The following is an 11283-nucleotide window of genomic DNA, read 5'->3' on the forward strand; positions in this document are numbered from 1 at the left end:
AACTTTTGATTACCCAATGGGACACACTTATAGTCTTGCAAAAAAAGGCAAGCGTTTACAGAGCTTTTTAAAATTATTATTATTTTCAGTACTTTGCATTTTAAAATACACTTCTAAATGTCTGTTCGATGGTCGCTATGTAACAAGACACAGTTTTAAAATTGTGGTGCTTCTTTAAGTGATAAAAAGCAGTTGCAAATGATGTACAAAATACACATAGCCTACTCATCTTTGCATCAATAAAATGTGGAACACTTTATATTTTACTACCAAATTATATGTAATATATAATTAATTTAACTTACATTCATATGTTTTCCTTGACATCTCATGTTTTACATAATGCATGATGGGATACGCTTAGCCTCGAATACCGCTCCGAAGCATTATTCGAGATAGTGTGGGTTTAGTGTGCATTAAGGGCACTGCACTTGGGCATTTTTAAGACATGGGACAGTCTTGCACACTTACTTCCTGTCGCATGCACGCGCTCTCAAGTGGCCAAGACCGCAAGTGTGGGTATTTGGAAAGGCCAAAAGTCCCTTTCAAGGAAAGTCTGTTCACTCAGTGGCCATATTTGCAACGCCTCCGGGCAGCTCGGGCATCCAAGACCAAGTCCTTTCTATTTGAATGGGGAAATCCTGAAATCTCAAAAACTGCTTGGCGAACTCACAATAAAATAACATATTTCAAATCAGCAAAAAAAATCTGACATGAACTGTCTCATAAATGTTGTTTCGTATGCTCAAATAGCGTTAAAAAGCTTATTTTTTCAGGCTAGACTAGTCAATGCGCATGTGCGGTCCTAAGCTCGAGTCTCAGGTTTCTATAGGAACTGGAGCTTCTAATGACAGCTGCAGTGACGCAATGACTTGATCAATCAGCAATTGGCTCTTTTTCTTAGAAGGCGGGACGTATTCCGCCATATTGCGCGTTGCAGTTTCTCCCGTTCATAACTAATAGGAGTGAACCGTCTTAGGCCCTCTATCAAATGGCACAGTTCTATGCACTTACGGTCTTGTGGACTTACAATGGCTGCCGCATGCGCTTGTCCGTTAAGTCCACAAGACCGTAGGGTGTCCCATTTGTCAATTTTAGGCTTCAGAAGGGTGCTCGCGAGCGCCCCTTTTTGCGGCCGATATGCGCCCTCGATGCGCACTTTTGCTAAACCCGCACTGGTGTGAGCTCTGCAGCAGACTTCTTCTCGACAGTCAAAGTGACGTTACGTCACGAAAGTGCGGACTCGTAGGAAGGCTGTGAGTGTTTAGGGTGCCATTTGGGACAGGGCCTTACTATCTAGGCTGAATCCCAAATGGCACACTTCTATGCACTTTCGGTCTTGTGGACTTGCAATGGCTGCCATGTGTGCGTGTCCGTTAAGTCCACAAGACCGTAAGGTGTCCCATTCATCATTTTAAGTTCCAGAAGGGTGCTTGCGAGCGCCCCCTTTGCGGCCACTATGCGCCCTCGATGCGCACTTCAGATGAGCCCGCAAGTTTGCGAGCTACACACAAAGCCACTGGAAGGCAAGCCTGCAACCTTTAGCTAAAAAAAACGTAACGGCTAATGCTAACGCTACGGCTCTGGCAGTTACCAGGGAAGGAGCATTGAATGGCGGGCACTGACGTCACTGCAATTACACGATAGGCTGAGAGGTGCCGCACGTGATTAAGTTAGCCATTACTCTTTCTCCAATGGTAAGAGATACAGACCCTCTCATCTCCCTATAATAATACAATCTCTGGCTACGCAGAGGACTTTACCCGACAGTCAAAGCGGCATTACGTCACGAAAGTGCGGACTCAGAGGAAGACCGTGAGGGTTTAGGGCAGTGTTGCCAAGTCCGCGGTTTTCCCACGGAATTGGGCTACTTTTACACTGTTGCTGTGGGTTGTTTTTCATGTCTGCAGGTTGATGCGACCCCAAATAACATGATATTTAACCACTGGAATGTGACTTTTATCTGGGGAGCCCTGCCAAAAACGCGGATTTTACCCCCCCGGAATGTGATTTTTACTGTGGGACCCCCCGTGAAACGCGATTGGGCTAGTTTTGAGTAGCAATTGGGTGGGTTTTGTTGTGAAAACCTAGCAAACCTGGTTTAGGGTGCCATTTGGGATTCAGCCATCGTCTTTGTACAAGCCTCGATATGCGCTTCATTGAAAGCTTCTGGGATTTCTCGACACACGCTCTGAAGCCTCGGCACAGAACGTAACATCACAACTTGAAAAAGCTGCACTCATTGTAATACAGTAAATGTAAGATCTGTTTTTTAAAATAGTGCTAAACTTTTAGTGATTGGAGAAACAGGAAAACCGAATCAACTGAACCAATTCACTCGAAGCGCTAAAAACACCACAGTTGGCGGCACCTGATGGTCAAAAGGCTGTAAATGCAACGAAAACTCGGCTCAAACATGAATAATGAGTAATGATATCTTTTATAAACCAATGGCAAATGTTTTCAAAGCATAATTTATTAAATGGATTCTACAAATAATTAAGTACCATTAAATATGAATGTAGTAAGGTTAGTTGATACGGGAAGAAAGAGGCGTGAACCGGCGAACGGTAAACACAACTTTAATACAAAATAAACAAATACAAAACGAAAGTAAAATGCCGGCTGTTCCTCACGGACAACTGCCGGCCACACAAACATAACAAAACATAAAATAAAGTCCAGGCCTGGTCCTCTCTCGTCCTTCACTGTCATCGCTCCTCCTTTTATGCTTCCGGAGCTCCTCCATGAGAAATACGAGACCGGTGCAACAAGCAGCTGACACTCGTTATCACTTGCGTCACCGGCCTCGTGCCATTGCCTCACGGCATCACAATGAAGTTTCTGTAAAATCTGTGTTCTTTTAAATTTATATATATGTCATACTGGCATCCAAATCGTTGAAACAATAACTGAATAAACAAACTCAAATGTAAAGTTTAGATTAACAAAAACGTTTAAAGTCGCCATTAAACAGAAGTTGTGACAGCCTTTTCATCCCTATTGTGACGTACATCTGAGTGAAATGGATTCTGGAACAAAAACAAAAATGGCGGGAATTTATTTTGGCCATGGGGAATTGATTAGATGGTTGGATGCTTGTGGTTTGCTATTGGCCGATCTCATGTAAGTGACAGGTTGCCCCGCCCTCCCGCCAGTAAACACGTCATCAGAGCAGAGATGTCGCTGACAAGAGAGAGAGAGGAAGTTATTTTTTTTCAAGATTACGAGGGCATATGAATTTTAATAAAATAATGATGTGCACTGATAAATTATTTAAAAAAAAAAAAAAACTGAAATATTCCATAAAAAATATTTTAATTTTTTGTATGCCGTTCTGACTAGAGACATTATGAACTGGAGACAGAGCACTTTGTACAGTTTGTCTCATGCTTGCATACTTACTCATGTCATGCTTGTGATAGCTGCTTAAAAGGCCAGCAGAGGGCGCCAGAATATCATTATTATCTTTCATTACCAGAGGCCACCTCAATCTTCTGTCTGAAACAGAGACAAGAATAATGGAGGGGCAGTTGATGCATTAATATAAAACCACAAATACCATACAACTAAGTATATATTAATGTGTGTGTATTTAAAGCAATCGGTATACACTCACCAGCCACTTTATTAGGTACACCTGTTCAACCGCTTGTTAACACAAGTATCTAATCAGCCAATCACAAGGTAGCAACTCAATGCATGTAGGCATGCTCAAGACGATCTGCTGAAGTTCAAACTGAGCATCAGAAAGGGGAACAAAGATTATTTAAAGGGTTAGTTCACCCCAAAATGAAAATTCTGTCATTAATTACTCACCCTCATGTCGTTACAAACCCGTAAGACCTTCGTTCATCTTCGGAACACAAATTAAGATATTTTTCATAAAATCCGATGGCTCAGTGAGGCCTCCATAGCCAGCAAGACAATTAACACTTTCAATCCCAGAAAGCTACTAAAGACATATTTAAAACAGTTCATGTGACTACAGTGGTTCAACCTTAATGTTATGAAGAGACGAGAATACTTTTTGTGCGCCAAAAAAACCCAAAATAACGACTTTATTCAACAATACCTAGTGATGGGCAATTTCAAAACACTGCTTCATGAAGCTTTGAAGCTTTACGAATCTTTTGGTACGAATCAGTGGTTCAGAGTGCATATCAAACTGCCAAAGTCAATGCAGGGTGGTTAGGATTGGAGTATGAGTTTTAGAGGCGGAGTAATGAGGAGAGGGGTGTGTTTGTTTGGGTTGATTTCAAATATCAACAGTGTTCAACAATGAAATGAGAAATCGCATACAGCACCTTTAAGTGTTTTTAAATTTCAATGGTTCACGTGACTTTGACAGTTTGAAAGTGTTAATTATCTTGCTGGCAATGGAGGCCTGACTGAGCCATGATCGGATTTTATCAAAAATATCTTAATTTGTGTTCTGAAGATGAATGAAGGCCTTACGGGTTTGAAACGACATGAGCGTGAGTAATTAATGACAGAATTTTCATTTTTATGTGAACTAACACTATAAGTGAATTTTTGAACGTGGCATGGTTGTTGGTGCTAGATTCGTTCTAGCTGCTGCTGGTGGTGTAATGGTGTGGAGGGTAATTTCTTGGCACACTTTGGGCCCCTAACTACCAATTGAGCATCGTTTAAACGCCACAGCCTAAGGACACTAGCGAGGTGTACCTAATAAAGTGTCCGGTGAGTGTAAATATCTCCAGAACATATCTGCAGCCAGAAGGGCCGCATAATTGACCTCGAAAGCTAATGAATGAGCAGAGGTGTCACAGTAGAAGGTAATTCTTGTAAATAAATGCAATAAATAAATAAATGAAAACAACTTAAATGTTTCTTTTTTTTTCCCCTGATACTACAGATGTTTAAAGTAAATAAACTGTTATTTCAAACACAAAACTAGCACTTTTCCCACACTGTTACTACATGATTTCCTACATGACATTCCTTAAAGGGTTAGTTCACCCAAAAATGAAATGTCATTCTGTCATTAATTACTCACCCTCATGTCATTCCAAACCTGTAAGACCTTCGTTCATCTTCAGAACATGAAATGAAATCAGAGAGGTTTTTTACCCCCCATAGAAAGCAACAAAATCACCACATTCAAGGTCCAGAAAAGTAGTAAAAACATTGTTAAAATAGTCCATGAGACTACAGTTGGTCAACCTTAATGTTATTAAGAGGCGAGAGTACTTTTTGTGCGCAAAAATAAAACAAAAATAACAACTTCATTCAACAATGTCTTCTCTACCCTGTCATTCTCCTACACAGTTGATGCAGTTCAGAGCTTCAGTGTTTACGTTTGAACGCCAACTCAGTACGCAAACCTCTATCTGCTTCAGCTGTGTCTGCATCAGGTCAGTAACTAGTTGACATGTGGAGTAGCGTATCAGATTAATGAAAGTATAAATCCTTTAGTTTAAACGTGCTCATGTGAATAGCCTTTATATACAATTGTGTTTGTTTTATGTTTGTTCTGAGAATAGACATGACTTTGCTTTCCTCACTGGTATTACACAACTTGCTAAAACAACATTCGGACACAACAAATACTACATTAAGGCCATTTTTTTTTAAGATGGCATTCTATGCGTTTGTCGTGTGTACTAAAGTCTGTCAATCATCATTAGAGCGCCACCCTCAGGCTGAATAACGCAAGGACATTAGAATTCAGAATCAGAAAGAGCTTTATTGCCAGGTATGTTTGCACATACTAGGAATTTATTTTAGTGACAGAAGCTCCACAGTGCAACAGAGTGACAGCGACAAGACAAGACACAGATAAAAAAATAAATGAAAGAATAATATACAAATATACAAGATAGACAAAGTGCAAAAAAAGCAAAAAACAATATATAATATAGACAATATGTATGCACAGTTATGATGTGTGCAAATTTGAAATATAAAAAAGTATGTGTTTTAAGTAAATAATGTATAATAGTGTGGTGTTTCAAGTGTTTGTCAAGTGTTCATGAGATGGATTGCCTGAGGGAAGAAACTGTTCCTGTGTCTGGTCGTTCTGGTGCTCAGAGCTCTGTAGCGTCGACCAGATGGCAACAGTTCAAAGAGGGAGTGTGCTGGATGTGAGGGGTCCACAGTGATTTTCTTTGCCCTTTTTCTCACTCTGGATAAGTACAGTTCTTGGAGAGTGGGGAGGGTTGTACCAATGATTCGCTCAGCAGACCGGACTACACTCTGTAGTCTTCCGAGGTCAGATTTGGTAGCTGAGCTGAACCAGACAGATATAGAAGTGCAGAAAATGGATTCAATGATGGCATTAGAGTATGATGGATTCAATGATGGCATTAGAGCGCCACCCTCAGGCTGAATAACGCAAGGACATTAGAATTCTGCCAAAAGTGTTTCTGATTTGTTCAGCGATTAGAATATAAAACTTACAAAATGTTTATCATAAACTAGCGCTAAGACCCAGAATTTGCCCTACCTAAATTTACGGACAGGAGCCGCTACTGGTTTCAAGGCCATGTTTTCTAACCCTTTTGTGTAAAGTTCCACATATTCATTCAGACACCCACTTTAAATTTATTTCTTCAGTTCGTTCCAGCACACATGCAAAATATGACTGCGGATCATTTATCCCAGATCATAGAGAGCAGGGAAATTTTTCTGCTCATATTTCACTTACCTTTGTTTTCCATCCTAAACAGGGCCTAATCAAACCCTAGAATAATTACTTGATTTCTAATATGGATTTAGTGTAAAATTTAAAAAGAAAAAATCAACCATGTCTGCAGTAAAGTAAAATAAATTTAAAGTAAAACAATATCAAAATGGCACCTGTCATCCATCAAGATATTTACATAGATGAGATCTAATGGGAGCACACTGGTCTGGATTCATCTGTCAGCTACGACACAGTTCACTCAGAGTCCTTATGAGAACGTGTTGGTAATTGTGTGGGTGCAGGTGACTGGTCTCAGATCAGATCTGAGGCTCTGACAGCTGCTCGAGTCCTTCAGATGTCACAGAGGTAAAAAGCCTCTCATTAAGGAAAAAAAAAAAGAAAGACGTGACAACACGTTCATTGAGAGCTCTCATTGATTCCGGTGTCAATTCATCTGTGCTTGCATGCAGTACTGACCTTTAACTTTAATTACTGCCAGTTCCGTTAAAGGCTGTGATCCTCACGCGGCTTTAAATCTAAGTTCTGACAGTTCAATTCCTCATTCAAACCGAGACTAAACATGTGATTCAAAGACAATGCCTTTCAAACATCTAACAGCAGGACAGATCAGAGCCTTGCCCTTTAATTTGAAGAGCCAATTCATTTACAGTGTCTTTTTTCAGCTTCCTAGACATGATGTTTTGGATTGGCACAGACCAGTCTTCAACTAGGAGGTCATATAATCACTGATCAGGGGTCACAGGGAAAAAAAAAAAAAGCTAAATAATACAAATTTCAAATTTAATAAAAATTTCAAAACAATTTCAAAACACAAAACTAATATTAAAATTGTGGATAGCAGAACATAAATCAACTTTTAAAAGAGGAAACATGCCTCAGTAACACTTCCTACTGTATCATATTTGATAAGCATATTTCTACAGCCTCTAATGATCAAAACTTTGCTGAAAAACCCACAATCTACTACATGCCTTCTGTCATCTGATTGATAGTTTAGACTTTTTTTTTTTAGTATTATTCTAAAAAAGCCCCTCTTCAGGACATCAGTTTTATATTGTTAGGAATATTTCAAGATGAAGCGATGCAAATTAGGTTCACTTGATTATCTATATAGGGCTACAATTTTTTTTTTTTGAAAAATCATGTTAAAATATGAGTATCAAATATGATCAATCAGACTTTTGAGGAATGTTTATTCATCTCTCAATCATCATTGTATTGTATTGCATTATATATTTAAAACTACAGAGCTTTGATCATAAAACTAAGCATTTAAATATCATCTTAATACAGATATAGATATAGAGTGATGACTGATATTTATATGCATTTTATATAAGTATTCTGCTCTACTGTTATAAAGATCTCAGTGATTTTTATTACAAGCTATACTTTCTGGCCATATAAATGTCAGGAATTGCACCAAATTCCATGTTTTTGCTCAGAATAAAATTGAGGTATTTTTTTCCTCCTGGAGTATGAGCTCCATTCTCAATATCATAGTATAATGAGCCATAAAAGCCTGATGTATTGATATGATACTCGACAAAAATCACATATGCATTTTAAAAAAGTCTCTAAAGATTCAATAAACTGTTCCATTTCATGTTCCATGACTATTATTTCATATGTCAGTTTTTACAGGGCTATAAATGTTAAGGTTTAAATGGGTCATATAATTCCACTTTTACAAGATGTAATATAAGTCTCTGATGTCCCCAGAGGTTATGTGAGGTTTTAGCTCAAAATACCCCACAGATCATTTTTGTAGCATGTTAAATTTATCACTTTTTGAGGATGAGCAAAAACACTCAATTTTTGTGTGTGTCCCTTTAAATGCAAATGAGCTGCTGCTCCTAAGCAGAGGGCGGGGTTTTAAGAGCTCATGTTAGCAGATAGTGTTAGCAGTGCCGAATACCTCACGCAGACTTACTGAAAATGTCAGAAACTGTTCAGCCTTTTATGTTCAAACCAGAGTCAGACACTGATGGAGAAACTCAAGAAGAAGTTACAACATGTAGAATGCAACAGGACGTTTCTGAATGGTTAGTGGATGAATTTATGTAGCTGATGTGAAGTTAACTATATGGAGTTAATATTGTGCCATAATTAAACAAACAAATCCAGCATTTTGCAAACAAACACGATCTGCTTTGCAAAGGAAAACTCGACTCGCAAACAAACAGAAAGTGATGTGCAAATACAAAGGTCAGTTTGAGCGAAAACGCAGATGAGTAACAAATATATGTATTTTGTTTTACAAATATAAATAAATGAGCCTACTTCACATTTCACAAATAAATACAAACCATCCTACAAATTCCATGTAACCTTTGAACAAATACTTCAAAGGTTGTAAGACACTTGCCTTTTTATGAGATCTCTCAGCTGGATTTTCTCACAAATGTGTGCAGGCAGATTTTCTCACAAATGCAGTTGAACAACTTCCTCTTCCAAAACAGCAGATGGCACTTTGTTATGGGTCAATTTACGCTAGTCTCTCGAGGGAAGCCCCGAAACATAATAATAATAATAATAATAATAATAATAAACTATGTTTTATTAGCACCTTTAAAAGTTGCACCTCAAAGTGCTTTACAAGAACATACAAATACAGTGGAATAGGGGAAATAAAAGATAAACATGCATCAAAACACATTTCAAGACATATTTTTATTATTCCCTCCATATTTTCTCTTTTTTCCCCTCCACATTTTCTGTTTACTCAATGACTCCATCTTTAATTAAACTCACCGAACTGAAAGTGCCTTGAAAATATTACTCATTGCCCCAAAATAGTCTGATGCTTATCAGCCTTTCTGAATGCGGCTCTTGTCGTCTCCTGAAGCTCTAATTGATCTGGTAGTGTTCATTATCCGTGAAGAGCTGTTGGACGTGTCACAGGTTTCCTGCAGCGCACCACCGTCTCCCAGTCAAACCTTTCAACATACAGTTCACCAGCAACTATATATACATGCTCCAGAGAACAAGAATTTGGAAAAGACTTCATTTCTTTATTAATATTTAGTTAAGGCATTTCAATACAAAGCATTTCACAACCCACCGTATGACAAAGATCATGTACAATAGAATTTGTTGGGAGCAAACATGCAAAAGAAATTACAACAATAAAATGGTCTATTATGTGTTGCATTAATAAAAAGAAATATTTAAAACAATGTAATTTATATGTATATTACAAGTTGTATTTTAATTAATTAATAAATAATAATAATAATAATAATAATGGCCATGATATGCTGGTTGGCTGCCAATGCCTCAGATGAAAATAAATAATGATTATTAAAATATATAATATATATATATATATATAAAACATCCCAACATAACTACAGAAATATTAAGAGAAAAACAACCCCAATCAGTCCACTAAAGTTCAGGCCATACATGCACAAGTATTTCAATGAAAACAGTCACTACAGTATGTTACATGTGGACAGAGCTCAATGTATGTGTTACAGGTCCTGCGTCACCAGAGGTCGCGTTAATATTTTCCGTCATTGACTGATTTTTTTTTTTTAGTAATGAAGAAAAAATGTATAGGCCATCCATAATTCTGATAGATTACACTGACGGTGATCAATTGTAACTTGTAACTGTAATTCCCACCCTTGTCCAGTTGGTGGCAAGAGCGCTCCAGTGTGGCGGCAGAGCGCAGGTTCAGCCTTCAGAACAAATTTTATGGCACATTTACACCAGTTTTGCCAAGTTCGTGGTTTTCCCGCGGAATTGGGTACTTTAACACTGTTGCTGCGGGTTTATCATGTTCGCGGGTTGAAGAGACCCCAAATAACATGATATTTAGCCCCCGGAATGCAAATTTCGCCAAAAACGTGGATTTAACCCGCCAAAACACAATTTTTACTGTGGGACCCCCCCAAAACACGAATGGGCTAGATTTGAGAAGCAATCGGGCAGGTTTTATAGTGAAAACCTGGCAACCCTGATTTACACGACAATTATGTACCAAAAAGGTACCAAAGTTTTTCCTTTGCGTTTTTCGCGTACAGACGACAATGTTGTCAAAATGATCCCTGTTCACACAGATCTGCAAAAATGATTAAAAATGCTGTATTATTCATGCCAGACCAGTAGGTGGCGATTTCACTTTGCTAAGAAACACTACAGACCTATAGATGACAACTGTATCGTTTTCAAAAACTTGACCTTTGAAACCAGTTTTCAAAAGTTTGCGTTTTCATGCCCCAAAAACACAGTTGTCGTGTAATTAATAGGCCAAAAAGCATAAAAAGTTTTCCATTTTTAGTTGAAAATGGTGTTGTGTAAACGGCCCCTAAAATTGCCACGAGAAGTTGTCTGAGGCAAAGACGCGAAATCTACTGACAATTGCCTCTGTATCAATCTCCCTTAAGTTGATGTTTTTGTAATATATTGCGTTGTTCATATTTGCCTGTTCAGGCCCAAAAGCTTGTGTTTTAGTGGCCTCCGCTGTCACTGCGGGAAATAAACAAACATTCATCTGCTTCCTGTGGTGTTGAACATGGAAAGTGACGCAGAGACTCTTCACAAATAAATAAAACCATGTATGCTCGTCCTGTAAGTCAATGATTAAAAATGAAAATGTGAACAAA

The sequence above is a fragment of the Ctenopharyngodon idella genome, chromosome 11 (genome assembly GCF_019924925.1).
Source record: "Ctenopharyngodon idella isolate HZGC_01 chromosome 11, HZGC01, whole genome shotgun sequence".
Lineage (NCBI taxonomy): Eukaryota > Metazoa > Chordata > Actinopteri > Cypriniformes > Xenocyprididae > Ctenopharyngodon > Ctenopharyngodon idella.